Below are 14997 nucleotides of genomic sequence, written 5' to 3'. Positions count from 1 at the left end.
GCCAGAGCATGGGGGTCTGACCCCAAAAGCTGGGACCACCGCAGAGGCAGGGGTCAGGTGGGGACAGGACCCAGCTGGAATGGAGTGTTTTGAATAAGCAAAGTTTGCTGAACACACGGCTCCTCTTTCTCAATGCTTCCTCTCCATGAAAATGAGGTGCACATGAGGCAAGGCAATCACCCCCTCACCCTCCTCACCAGACTCCCACCTCTGGGCCTCTGGGACTGCTTGGGGCCTGGACCCCCACCGAGCAGCCCTTGCCCCTGCCTCCACCGCGCTCTCCTCCGGGTGCCCGCCTCTGCTTTGCACCCTGGCCTGCAGCGGGACTGGGGTGGAGGGATGGCTGCTCTGGTTGGCAAGGCTCAGCCCCAGCTGCTCAGGTGCCTGACCCACACTCTGCCCCAAGCCCAGGGAGTTCAGCACCAGCCCAGCTCAACCCAGCCCACTTCCTCTTGCCTAATCTGCTCCTCTTATCGCCCTTCTTAGCCCAACTGGGGAGGTAGGGAGCTCTACCCATGACTTCCTTCCCCTCTGGGGCCTGGCTTTCTGCCCTGAGTTCCCCGCCATGGGGCTTTGCATATCCCCAACAACGGTGGAGACCCTCACCCAGGCCCTAGAATTGTCTCGGCTGGAGGTCTGGTCCAGGGCAGGATGGAGGGTGAGGGAGGACACTCTTCTTGAGGAATTAAGACAATAAACTGCCAAGTGGAAGCTGGAGCTAAGGGAATTCCCAGCACAGAAATCATCTGCAGAAGAGCAATTCTAGGGCCAGAGGGATGGAGCTGGAACAGGGCCTGACCAAGCCTCCTGGAAATGGTAACAACTTGGAGGACTCTTCCTCCTCCCTTTCCCCAACCCCTCAGAGTCATCTCTTCTCTCTCCCTCCCTCCAGTCTGGGGCCCCTCTGGGGGCCATCTGGTAGCCCATGCTGTTCTGGGTCCCTCCCTGGGGTCAGGTGCCCTGGATGCCTGTTTGAATGGATTTTGCAAGGCAAATCCCTGTCCCTTCCCAAAGCCCCTGCACCTGTCACCTGCCGCTACCCTGGTCCCGGCTCCGAAGTCCCTCCCTTTCATCTGTCCTGTAGCCATCAGCCCCCTCTCCACTTTGGGCCTGGAGAGACCCATCCATTCCTCCCCCTCAGCCTGAGGAGGAAAGGGACAGGCTTCTCTCCTCATTGCAGGATTTCAGGGCTCCTCACTCTTTTCCTTTCCATCTCCAGCTCCAAAAGCCTTGACCATCTTTACTCAGTGATGACACTGCCTTCACTGTTCTTGGGACCCCAGTTGTAGCTTCAGTGGGGGCCTGTACTCTCCCACACACATTCTGACCTCCTGCAAAGCTAGCTCCAAAAATGCAGAAAATCCAGGCAGTCAGGAGAGCCGAAAATCTTCATCAAAGAGGGCTTTTTTCTTTTAAAAATACATTTAGGTTGTAAAATGCGTGTTGACAAAGAAAATGTTATGTAAATATTAGTAGAGAAAATCAGGGAAGTTACATGAATGCCCCATTTGGGAAATGTGGCCTTGGGCTCCTGGGCTGAGCTGGGTAGAGGGCACCCCCTGCAGTGGGCCAGTCTTACCCCCAGGGCAGGCAGTGGAAGGGCAAGGACGCCCCCTGCTGGGTGCACTCAAAGTATGCATGTCCTGGAAGTTGCTGGTGGGTCTGTCATTTGTGACCCACGGGAACACCTATGCCGGAGAGATTGGCAGGTGGGAGCCTTGGGCCATAGAACGTGGTAAGAACTTATATTCAATCAGGTGCTCCCTCCCACAAGGGGCATGCTTGTGACCTGGACCCCAGCACATATGTCCCAAGTTCATTTGTTTACTTGCCAGTGCTATGTGGGAACTCCATGCATTGGTTTCCCAGTTTGCTCATCAGAGAAGTTTAGTGGCAGAAGTTGAACTCAGACCTTCAGGTACCACAGCTACCAGCCAAATGAGAGAATCAGACTAGGTCGGTTTCTTATCTGATGCCATGGCTGTTGAAGCAGTCCTGCAAAGCTAGCAGCTGTCCTGACTGCCTGGATTTTCTGCATTTTTGGAGCTAGCTTTGCAGGAGGTCAGGATGTGTGCAGGGGTTTCAGGAGCATGGAACCCTGTTGTCCATCTTGGCCAAGGGCTGGCTGTCTTTTGGAGGGAAGATGGCTCTTCTGGTATCTGTTTCCCAGTCTGGCAAAGGGAGCCACACTCACCCCTCTAGGAACCCAGCCACTTACTAGCTGGTTTATCTTGTGATACTTAACTTTCCTGGGCCTCAACCTTCTCACCTGTAAAATGGGGATAATAATGCCTCATGGGGATGTTGCAAGGATTAAATAATATAATGAATGGTACTTTAATACAGTGCCTATGCAAGAGCTCAATAATACTATCACTATCATCATGAGTTATCATTGTTATTTTATTATTACTTATTAGCAGACACTGGCAGGAAAATGGTAGGTTCTTATTCCTTCTTCCACAGTTCTTTCCAGAAATGTCTTCACTGACTTTCCCTTTGGATTTGTCTTCCGGCAGTTCATGTGGATCAGGGGCTGGGCCCGCCTTTGCAGAGCAGACTGAGTTAGGGTTGCGCCTGACTGTGGACTTGAAGCAAGCTGTCCCCACACAGCCTGAACTCATGAAGTGATGAGCACAAGGGCTCCGAGAATCCTGGGCAAGTGCCAGCCTCCCACCAGCTTCATGCCACCACAGCCCCCCAGCTGATGAGGCACAGGTGAGAGTGCTGAGCTGCCCAGCTGTACGTCCATCTGTGGCCCCAGCTCCAGCCACCCTCTGCGTACTGAGAGCTAAGCAGAAGTGGAGGCATGGGCAAGGTTGTGTGGCCAACACTGATCCCTCGGGGAGGAGAGAGGCAATCAAGGCTCCTGTAGATGCTCGGGAGGAAGATGTTGCTTGTCCTCCCATTCCAATACCTCTAGAACCCCAGGAGGAACCATCCGGGACTTAGAAGTGGAAAACAGACTGGGTGTAGTGGCTCACGCCTGTAATCCCAGCACTTTGGGAGGCCGAGGCGGGCAGATCACGAGGTCAGGAGTTTGAGATCAGCCTGACCATCATGGTGAAACCCTGTCTCTACTAAAAACACAAATATTAGCCAGGCACGGCGGCACATGCCTGTAATCCCAACTACTCAGGTGGCCAAGGCATGAGAATTGCTTGAACCAGGAGGTGGAGGTTACAGTAAGCTGAGTTCACGCTATTGCCTCCAGCCTGGGAAACAGAACGAGACTCCATCTCAAAAAAAATAAATAAATAAAGGTGGAAAACCATCAGTCCATGTATGTTTCTCTTTGAAGTGCCATTTTGGATCAAATTTACCTGTGTCCATCTTCAAGACACCCAAAGCTTAGTCCCCACTGGAGCAAAGATTTGTTCTGTGATCTTAGCAAGTTACCTGAGCTCTTGAATCTGTCAAACTTTTGATCATTTCTAAGATTCCTTCCAGCTCTAAAAATCTCTTTCCACTCAGAAGGTCCAATCTTGTCAGTTTTCTCTCCTGCCTTTCCTCTGAGAGATGACAAACCTAGAGATGAGAGCTGTAGGTGGCAGGAGAGGCTTAGCTCTCACCCCAGTGTAAGATTCTTGGGCACAATCACTTCTCTGCCTCTGTCAATCCGTCTGTGAAATGGGCCAGTTTTAATAAGTGTGATATCCTTCTCTGGGTGGGCAGTGCATTGCATATAGGGAATGTCATCAGTATTGACCAATTGACTCTGTTCTTACTCCTGTCTTAAACTTTTTTTAAGAAGTTAAGCCTTTATTTCCTTGTTTTGCGAATAAAGCTGGCTGAGTTGGTTGCTTTTTGATGATCAGTCAAAGAGACCAAATCCCACATCCTCATCCAGCTCCTCCAACTCTTCCTTGGCTTCAACCTCAGTGGGGCACAGCAGCAGGAGCAGCTGTGGTGGCGGCAGCCACAGAGGCAATAGCCACAAAAGCAGATGGATCAGCCAAGAAGGCCTTGACCTTTCCAGCAAGTAGGAAGGTGTAATCAGTCTCCACAGACAGAGCCAGGACTCGTTTGTACCCACTGATGATAGAATGGGGCACTGATGCAACAGGTGGGTAGCCAATCTGCAGACAGACACTGGCAACATCACAGACGCCCTCCAGGAAGCAAGAATGCAGTTTCCTCTGTGATGTCAAGCACTTCAGGGTTGTAGATGCTGCCATTGTCAGACACCTGCTGGTTGACCAGCCCAAAGGAGAAGGGAGGGATGCTCGGCGTGTTCAGCAGCATGGTTCCCACTTTCTCTCCAGTCTTGATCGGCTGCACATCACTCAGGATTTCAGTGGTGCCCCTTGGAGATTTCAGTGGTGATTCCTAAAGCCTGGAAAAAGGAGGTCTTCTCGGGCCCCAGACCAGTGTTCTGGGCTGGCACAGTGACTTCACATGGGGCAATGGAACAAGCACAGGTGGCAGCTGGCACCTTACTAGCCAGCAACATATCCCTGATTTCAGTGAGGTCCTCCTTGGTAAACGCAAAGCCCACATTCCCTCAGATATGAGGCAACAGTTTCTCCAGAGCTGGGTTGTTTTCCAGGTGCCCTCAGATGGCCGTGCACATCGGGGTGTTCCTGTCCATCAGCACCACGGCCTTCTCTCGGAGGGACATGCGGATCTGCTGCATCTGCTTGGAGCCCACATTGCTGTTCCCTCGATGAAACATTTCGGATAATCATCCAAAAGCTGGATGATCTTAAAGAAGTAGTTGGACTTCCAGGTTGCCCTGTCTTCCCTGGGCATCACGGCGGTGCATCAAGGATTGCCACGCAGGGTTTAAAGACAAGATCATTTTCACAAGGACGCAAAGAGAGAGCTTTAAAAAAAAAAAAAAAAAAAAACATGTAAGATAGGATCTCACCCTGTCGCCCAGGCTCGTCTTGAACTCCTGGGCTCAAGCAATCCTCCCACCTCACCCTCTCCAGTAGCTGGGATTACGGGCATATACCACTAAACTTGGCATCTGATCCACCTTTTTATCAAGACCTGGGCAAAGCCACAGAGAACAAGCCCCTCAACTTTGTGAATAGCAAGGAGTCAGTGAGGACAGGAATATGTTGGGAGACACACTCAGGATCCAAAAACATCCTAACCTTCTGGAGCGATGGCCTAAACCTCACAAGGTGAAATGAACAGGGCTTAACTGAGAGATCTGGGCTTGGTGCCAAGACACCGACTGTACAAGGACAGGGTGGGGAAGTGGCAGCTTAGCAGAAGCATGTGTGAATAAAACTGAGGGTTTTTGCTGACAGCCAGCTCCATCTCAGTCAAATGACAGAGCTGCCAATAAAAACGGACAGACTCAGGCTGCTGAACTGAAGTCGGGTACTGAGCCCTGTGGTTCTCTATCTTGATATCACACCAGAACCACCTGCAAAGCTCTGGTAACACTGCATATTCCTTGCTGTACCAAGACCCTCTGAATCATGATCTGGGATGAGTTGAGAGAGGGAAAGGAAGGTGAGGAGTTTGCATTTTTTCTTTTTTTTTTTAGAGATGGGTTTCACTCTTTTGCCCAGGCTGGTCTCAAGCCCATGGGCTCAAGCAATCCTCATGCCTTGGCCTCCCAAAGTGTTGGGATTATAGGCATGAGTCACTGCTGTTTGTCTCTAAAGAGTATCCCCCCTCGTTCCAAGATGCACCCAGGGCTTTTGAACCAAGGAACACTCAGGCCCATTCTCATTCTCAGCACAACAGACCACACCCAAAATACTTGAGGAATTCAGTTTAGGTTGCTTTGTTGCAGGGAAGGTCATAAGTTGAAGGCTATTTGGTGGAAAGCAGCCAGGCTGCAGGATGCAGGCAACACTCTGAAGGGAACCACTTTATAGAAGACACAGGTGGCCAGGAGGCCCAACTTCACATGGATGAGACTTGTCCTCTGGGGTCCCAAAAGTTAGACTCTAGGTCAGGTGCGGTGGCTCACGCCTGTAATCTCAGCACTTTGGGAGGCTGAGGTGGGCAGATCATTTGCCAGGAGCTCAAGACTCACCTGGCCAACATGGCGAAACCCCATCTCTACTAAAAATACAAAAATTAGCCAGGCGCAGTGGCACATGCCTGTAATCCCAGCTACTCAGGAGGCTGAGGCAGAAGAATTGCTTGAACCCGGGAGGCAGAGGTTGCAGTGAGCCGAGATCATGCCAGTGCACTCCAGCCTGAGTGACAAAGTGAGACTCTGTCTGAAAAAAAAAATTTTTAAGTATATATATATATTTTTTTAAAGTTAGAATCTTGGGAGACTGTCTTAGGTCAGGTTTCTCAGGAAACATGCCGAGATAGAGATTTGCTTATAGGAAGTTTATTGGGGGTGCTTGCAGAGATAACATCTCTGGAGTAGTGAAAGAATCAGAATCAAGCCAGAGGAAGAAATTGGTGAACAATGCAGTCACAACACAGAATGCTTCCACAGGAAGCCCTGGGGTTGAGCTGGCCCTTTAGAGTTAGCCCCAACTCGGATAAGAGGGCTGTACCTTTGAATTCCACATTGACTTGGCAGACAACCCCTAGGGAAGGGTTGTGAAGTCCAGCAAGACAGCTCCCTTTGGCAGCTGAAGGAAAGGCCAAGGGAGAGACTCATGTGTGAGCCACTGGCAGCCAACACTTCTGGCAACTTCGGGGATAAGCTCCTTGGTCCTAAAGGCAGTATCTGGGAGGTGCACCACAGCAACCTAGACAGTACCCCCATGCATGGCCCAGACCTAACTGATTTATGTGGTAAGTTCACTCTACCTGGGAATAGCTCCTCCAGGATTCTGGGAAACTTACAAGCATTAAATGGAGAAAGTATAGCCCCCACTACTGCAACTAGTCTTGGTGACACAACTGATACTCATCATTCCCTTCCTCTGTCACTCATTCTAGATTCTTTTTACCTTCAACTTGCACCTCTGCTGGTCTAGGTGGCTTGCCTGTTGGGGTAACCAATAACCAATCACCATGGCCTTCAGACCATGCTGCTGATGTGCCCACCTTCCACCAAAATTGGGCATACCAGCAGACACCCCAGTGGATCACGGGCACCAAACATATTCTTTCCTGACCCCCTTATGTAATAGCAGCCCTATCTCTTCCAAAGGATCGGGGTCAATTGCCCCTTCCAGGAAGTGACTCCTCTTCTTTCCTGCTGGTTTCTTGGCACAAAGAGCCTGATGAACAGAAAGCAGCCATATTTAAGTTTATGGGGTTCTTGTTCTGTCCTTGGTGGAAGTGTTCCCATTCTGGGAACCAGATTCTCTGAACCCGGAGAGCTTGGAACTGCAGGAACGGGAACCACAAATTCCTCCAGAAAGGTCACTGGGAGTGATGGTAAGTGGAGTCATTCCTACTTCTACCCCTAGTTTCCTAAACCTCTATTCTACACGTTAAGACATAGCACCATATATGATAGTTATTGATTAGGATACATACCTCATCCTGGAGCACGGTGTCCCATTATCTAACATGGTATTTCAGCTGCGCTTGTAAAGGCTGTTCTATCACTCTGTCAGCTCTATTCAGCTTCTGGATGGTGAAGTATGTAATAGGCCTAAAACATCCCATGATGATGTGCCCATTCTGTCCTTAAAGTAGGACTCTTGGTCTTCTGCAATGGTATATGAGATCCCATGTCAGTGAATCAAACACTCTTTTAGCCCCCAGAGAGTGGCCTTTGAGCAGAAAAGACAAATCTATATCCAGAATATATGGCAATTCGGGTCAAGATCAGTCCCTCACCCTTCTGGAGTGGAACAGGTCCAAGGTAGCCAGCTTGCTACTACGTGGCTGGTATCAGTTGCTGGCCGGTTGGACTTTTAGCAGTGACAATAGCTAGATTGGCCTTGGTGAGTGGGAGCCCATTCTGTTGAGCCACCCCTGCTATCACACACAGGTGACACATGTGTCACCTCCATCTATGCCACCATGGCCACTTTATTCATGGGCCCATTGTGCCAGCATGGGGTGGTCAATGACAGAGGCAAGCTAACATCAATTCCACATCATTCTATCTACTTGGTTATGCAGTCTCCCCTGTGGCAGGTGGTCTCTGATGAGTATTAACATGCAATATAAAGATCTTCAATAGTGAGACCTATCTCTACACACACAAAAAAATTAGCCTGATGTGGTGATGTGTGCCTGTGGTCCCAGCTACTCCAGGGGCTGAGGTAGGAGATCGCTTGAGCCCCAGAGGTCGAGGCTGCAGTGAGCCATGATGGCACCACTGCACTCCAGCCTGGGCAACAGAACAAGACCCTGTGTCAAAAATAAAAAATAAAGATTCACACTTGGTGCTCCCTCAAATAGATATAGCCACATGTCTCTTCCCAAGACCTTCTTCTTCCCAATCTTCCAGTATTTCTCTTTCTAGCCCTCTAACCAACTAGTCAAGCCATTTGCCTACAGCTCATGAGCCTACAGACATTTTCACCTCAGGCTGCTCTACCAGGGCCATGCTGATGATTCAGTTCCCAGTCAGGTATCAATGTCAATGCAGACACTGCATCCAGCAGACCTTAAAGTGTTTGACTATTCTACTCTCCCCGGTGTACAGTTACCCAGGTAAACGGCATAGTTCCCTTTGGGGAAGTAGTGGGGAAATCATTACTGTATTGCTATAGTATTGCAGAAACCTTTCTCCTGGGAACCTGAACTGAAAAGTGAATCAGGACTGGAAACCAAACAAGATATTGTGACTTTTTATTGGAGCAGCTGCCATCAACCTCCTGGTCTTTCATCCTTGATTTATTTTAATTGTATAGTTCAGCGATTCTCAGTGTGTGCTCTCCAGACCCCTTGGGGTCCCTGAGATCACTTCAGGAGTTTCACAAGGTCAAAATTCCTTTCATAATAATACTAACATGTTATTTACCTTTTTAACTGTGTTGACATTTGCACTGAAGGTGCTAAAGCAATGGTGGGTAAAACCTCTGGCATCTTTTTTTTTTTTTGAGATGGAGTCTCGCTCTGTCGCCCAGGCTGGGGTGCAGTGGCCGGATCTCAGCTCACTGCAAGCTCTGCCTCCCAGGTTGACACCATTCTCCTGCCTCAGCCTCCCGAGTAGCTGGGACTACAGGCGCCCGCCACCTCGCCTGGCTAGTTTTTTGTATTTTTTAGTAGAGACGGGGTTTCACCGTGTTAGCAGGATGGTCTCGATCTCCTGACCTCGTGATCCGCCCGCCTCGGCCTCCCAAAGTGCTGGGATTACAGGCTTGAGCCACCGCGCCCGGCCTACCTCTGGCATCTTAAACAACCAAGGCAGTGACACCAAACTGAACTAGTAGTTCATTGCAGAAAGAAAGAGGAAAGAAAAGGAACAAAAAAGGAAGAGAGAAAGTCATTTTACTTTAGAATATCTTTAACAAAACAATAACAATTGTTAAATTGTATGAAGTTATGACCCTTAAATAGATGTCTTTTTAATATTCCATGTGATTAAATGAAAAGCACTCTACTGCATATGGAAGTATAATGGTTTTCTTGGGGAAAAGCACTTTTGCGATTGAGTTGTGAGCTCAACTAGCCACTTTTTTCATGGAACATCAGTTTTACTTGAAAGAAGAACTGAAAAACCATGGCTATGCAGACTTGGCTATTTGGCAGGTGTTTTCTCACATTTGAACCAAGTGAGCCTGTCACTTTGAGAAAAATAACTGATAGTGTTTGTTACCAATTATAAAATTTGAGTTTTCAAGTAAAAACTAGAATTTTAGAAAGCATGTATGTACTATCATGAGCTTCCTAGATTCCTAATACTTAAACTTTTTGTAATATTATCAAATGTGATTTTTTTCTATTATATAATGAAATGTATCAATATTGCAAAGATATGTTTAATTCAGTGAACCAATATTTTCCAAATGACCGAAGTGGGATATTATAAAATCATGCATGGGTAAAAGTGCCATTCAAAGGGCAAGTTAGATCAATGGACTTTAAGGTAATTGAATACAAAAAAAGTTCACTGATATAGTTTTATAGTCTACATTTCAACTACCATTTAAGAAAATACTGCTTGTTGGGTTTTGGTGTAGTATCAAAGAAAAACAGCCACAATTATCTGAAAAGGCTGTTAAAATGCTCCTCTCTTTTCCAACTACACGTCTACATGAGGCTGGATTTTCTTCATATATTTTAACCATAACAACAAATTGCCAGCAGATTAAATGTAGATGCAGGTATGAGATGCCAGGCATGTTGGCTCATGCCTGTAATCCCAGCATTTTGGGAGGCCAAGGCAGGTGGATCACTTGAGCTCAGGAGTTTGAGACCAGTCTGGGCAAAATGGCAAAACCCTGTCTCTACAAAAAAACACAAAAATTAGCCAGGCATGGTGGTGCGCACCTTAAGTCCCAAGCTACTTGGGAGGCAGAGGTGGGAGAACTGCTTGAACCTGGGAAGTGGAGGTTGCAGTGAACTGAGATCATGCCACTTATACTCCAGCCTGGTGACAAAGTGAGAGTCTGTCTCAAAAAAAAAAAAAAGTGGATATGAGGATCCAGTTGTCTTCTACAGTATAAAGCCACATTCCAGAAATCTGCAAATTTACAAAGCAAAGCCACTCTTTTCACTATTTTTTGTCATAAAAATATATTATCTGGCCAGGTGCAGTGGCTCACGCCTGTAATGTCAGTATTTTTGGGAGGCCGAGGCAGGTAGATCACAAGGTCAGGAGTTTGAGACCAGCCTGCCCAACATGGTGAAACCCTGTCTCTACTAAAAATACAAAAATTAACCGGGTGTGGTGGCATGCGCCTGTAATCCCAGCTACTCAGGAGGCTGAGGCAGGAGAACTGCTTGAACCTGGGAGGCGGAGGTAGCACTGAGCCAAGATCGTGCCACTGCACTCCAGCCTGGGCAACAGAGTGAGACTCCATCTTGGAAAATAAATAAATAAATAAATAAATTATATATATATATATATATATATATATATATATATATATATATTATCTATGTTAACATGTAGTGGGGCTTATTATTCTTTAGATAAATTAATAAATATTTTGCAAAACCCTTGGTCTTATTTCTAATATGTCAAATTAAAATAGCTAAAACCCACATAAATAAAATCCCTTTAGATACCTCTCTCTCTCATATATACATACATATATAATATATATTTAGAGACTAGGTTTCACTCTGTCACCCAGACTGGAGTGCAGTAGCATGATCATAGCTTAGTGCAGTCTCAAACTCCTGAGGTCAAGCGAGCCTCCTGCCTCAGCCTCTCGAGTATTTGGACTACAGGTATATGCCAACCTGCCTAGCTAATTTTCAACTTTTTTTTTTTTTTTTTTTTTTTTTTTTTTTTTTGTAGAGATGAGGTCTCACTATTTTGCCCAGGCTGATCTTGAACTCTTGGGGTCAAGTGATCCTTCTGCCTCAGCCTTCCAAGTAGCTGGGATTACAGGTGTGAGCCACCACATCAGGCTTAGAGACCTCAATATTTAAGAGTGTAAAGGGATCCTGAAACTAAAACATTTGAGAATCACTGGTATAGATTGAGCAGTACTGTTACTGGCTGTCTAGCTAGCTTGCTCCAGGGATGCTATGCTATCAACCATCTTCAACCACGGTCCTCTACTGGCCAGGACTGCCCCCACTGCCACTCCAACTTGCTGCTTATTACAACAGTTGTGCTGTCTAGCTTCTATGATTTCACCATCCTATCATCCCCACTGCTATCTGGAGCCAGTTCCAGAATGGCCTCTTGCTGTCAGGCATGGCTTACAGAGGACGGTCCAAACTCACCTTCTCAGGGATACTGGTACCCCTCTCAACAGTGCGTTCCTTGTTGCTTTGATGACCAGAGTATCCTCTGGGCCTTCCTGCAGAACTTAAGTGGTTTCTGGCCTTACACAGAATATACCCACTTCTCTGAGCTTTTGAACCCTTCTTCCACATTCTGCTGTGGTAGTTCTGGCATTTCCATTACACTCTGGTAGCCATTGCCTTTCTCCTGTCTCCCAGGATCCTTGTTGGGATATCACATCCTGATTCACATCCTGATTCACAGGAGAATACTCCTATAACAACAACGTCTCCCTTGTTCAACTTAATGTTTGGCACCACACCCCACCTTGATCTAGCCTATACATTTGCTCCTGGATCCTGCCAGTATATATTGGCTACTTCCACCATGACTTCATGGTCTAGCCTTCTTCCCTAGTGGGCCCCTGCACATTTCTGACTGGGCTTTATTGTGATCTGGCTCTATGTATTGGGCTCGTAGGCCAGGAGAGAAAGGCAGCTTCCTTTGGTGTCAGAAGGCAAGTCCCAGAGAAGAGACAAAGTCTAGCTTTGCCTATGAGGCAGAGCAGAGCCGGGATCAAGAGCCTAATGCCCTAGAGTCAGGGGTCTGAATTCCATTAGGGCTTTTGAATTCCAAGGCATTAGGGCTATGTGACCTTGAGCAGGTTCTTGGCCCTTTCGGAGGCAGGGACTTCATCTATGAAATGAAGATAAACAGTACTACTTGATAGGTCATTGGGAGACAGATAAGACAAGGAATGTAAGGGCTTGGTCTAATGCCTATAGCACATTCTAAGGGCACTGTTATCGTCATAATTGGTCAGAACTTTGCAAAGCCAAAAAGGGCTGCCTCAGGGAGCAAACAATAAGTATGCCACCATCCCAGATGGTCTTTGGACTGATGCTGCTGAGTGCTCCCCAGGGATTTTGTGGAGGAGGCTCTAGGGTCCACAGGGGTATTCACAAAAGATGACCTTCTGGGCCCATTCTGTCCCCAAGCTGCCTGGATTCTCTGATTTCTCTGATCCCTGCCTGTTCTTAGTGGGGGGAGGCATATTCACTTTCAGGCCACTAGGGGGCCATTTAGTTTTCTGCAACAGGAGAACACTAATGGTTTCTTAATGGCTCAGGCACCAGGGAGATCAGGCTCAATTATATCTGAAAGCATTCTTAGTTCCTGGGGTAAAAGACACTATGTAAATCCAGATAATAAATAGACATTATTGATGACAGGTTAAAGAATCTGGCACTGTTTCGTTTAGTGAAGATAGAGTGAGAGGAATTGAATAAAGGCTTCAAGTATATTATTCTTTGGTACAGAAGAGTGACATGCTGTTTTCCCACTCCACTGGGAACCAAGCAAGAAGAAAGGCATTTAATTTGCAACAGAAATATGGCGAAGCAATATGGAGTGCATTCAGGAAAGGGGAGTGAAGGAAGCTTTGTATTGGCCTCACCTGGAATAGTTAAGAATAATTCACCATGGAATAGTTGTATGATGTGTCCTGCCAGGAAAACCCTAGAGCAGGGGAGAGAAGAGAGACAACTTCCAGAGACAATTCAAGAATTTTAAGTCAACAGGCTGCCTTGGCTGACCTAGGAGCAGGGTGGAGGAGTGAGTTGTCTCTTCCCCACCAGCCCACAAAAGGCCATAAACACTCCACACTTCCAATATCCTTGACATTTCTCAGAAAAGTAAAAAAAGCAGCTTTTTCCTTTAAATAGCATCTGACTAGGCATTAGTAGTGGCAGCCCCACACCTGCGCCTGGATCAGGACTGAGACTGCGACTGGGTTAAAGGCCTGTGATTCCAGCAGTCCACTAGCACACTCAGTTCTGGTAGCCACTTCCGTGCTACTGAGGTGGCAAGGCAGAAGTGTTGGGAGGGCTTCCTCGTGTGTTTGTGTGTGTGTGTGTGTGTGTGTGTGTGTAGGGGGGTCCTCGGGAAGCCAAAGATTCCTGGAGGAGGGGGGGAAGTGAGAAGGGTAGAGGGGATCCTGCCCTACAGGGTAGAAGCCAGGTCAGGCTCACATTTGCAGGGGCTTGAGAGAGGGTTCACCTACAGAACCCCATCAGAACCACAGTCCTCTTCCCCAATACACGCCCAGGCAAGTCTCCCTCACTCATTCAGACACCCAGGCAGTCCACATGCCCAGTTCTGGGAACACAGGAAGTAGCATCCAAGGAGGAGGGAACCAGAATTCTGGAAAGGCTTATAGAGAGGGAACGGGGAGGAAAGAAGGCAGGGAGAGCAGGAGAGCGGTAGGAGGGGGAGGGCACAAGTAAAGCCGCAAGGGAGAGTCTGAGCATGAAGGGTTGTTAGCACCTAGGGGGTCCCAAGACCAGGCACAGAGCCCATTGCCTGGCCCCTGGCCTGGAGCCAAAGAAGACAAACCTCACATGGGAAAGTGGGGATGGGACAACCACCCAAGCCTTGGGGTCTGGAGGGGATCTGAGAGTGAAAACGCAGTAGGATCCCTGAGAGTTAAACTCCTCAAGGTTCAGTGCAGCCCCTTGGGTCCAAATCCAGGCCAAATCCAGGAACTGGAAGACCCAAAAAGCGGGATCTGCGACCTGCTGCGAACTTCGGGACTAAGGTGTTAGGCAAGTCTGGAGAACTCAGTCCCGTGGCTCTGTCCCGGAGGCTCAGGGTTGGGGGGTGAGGCGGGCTGGGGTACGAAATTGGGAAGACTTCAGTAGAGTTCCGAAGCCCAACATGGACCAGGTAGAAGGAACACAACCAGCTGCGGCCCCAGTGGGTGCTCCAGGTGCCAGGACCGCCTGCCGACCCTGGCGTCAACCAGGTTCTTTAGCTGTGAATGGGCCTGGGGGACCCGCCCAGGGGGTACGTGGAGCAGGGCGCGAGCTGGGAGCTGGAGCGTGGTATCCTCCCTCTCCCTCTTACCGTCCCCTCCCAGAGGATAAACTGAGGCCTGGGGTCCGAAGCCCGGGCTGCTATCCCACCTGTCACTTCGGAGCCTCGGGGCGGAACTGGGAGGCGCCAGAGTTGACAGCTCGCGCTCCGACCGCCCCCTTCTAGCTCCGCACTCCGCCTAACACAACGCCGTTCCCCCTTTTAAAGAAGTGCCCGGAGCTCCAGTCTACGCCGCGCCAGCCCGCAAGGGGCCGCGGCGACGTCGCCCGTTTAAGAGCCACCCTCCCTTAACTCTCTCTTAACGGGGCTTCCCGGCGGGACTCTTGGCTCCCGGCAGCAACCACCTCCCCTCGCGGCACTTCCGGACCCCGGCGTCGCCC

The 14997-nt window shown here is 48.7% G+C and overlaps 1 pseudogene; it reads right to left on the bottom strand.

The window, feature by feature from the left end:
• Window positions 1–3165: 3165 nt before the first annotated feature.
• On the bottom strand, window positions 3166–14779 carry LOC115897654 (annotated as a pseudogene).
• Between the last annotated feature and the right edge of the window lie 218 nt (window positions 14780–14997).

Source organism: Rhinopithecus roxellana, chromosome 5 (assembly GCF_007565055.1).
Source record: "Rhinopithecus roxellana isolate Shanxi Qingling chromosome 5, ASM756505v1, whole genome shotgun sequence".
Classification (NCBI taxonomy): Eukaryota; Metazoa; Chordata; class Mammalia; order Primates; family Cercopithecidae; genus Rhinopithecus; species Rhinopithecus roxellana.
This window is presented reverse-complemented; position numbering and strand designations above follow the sequence as displayed.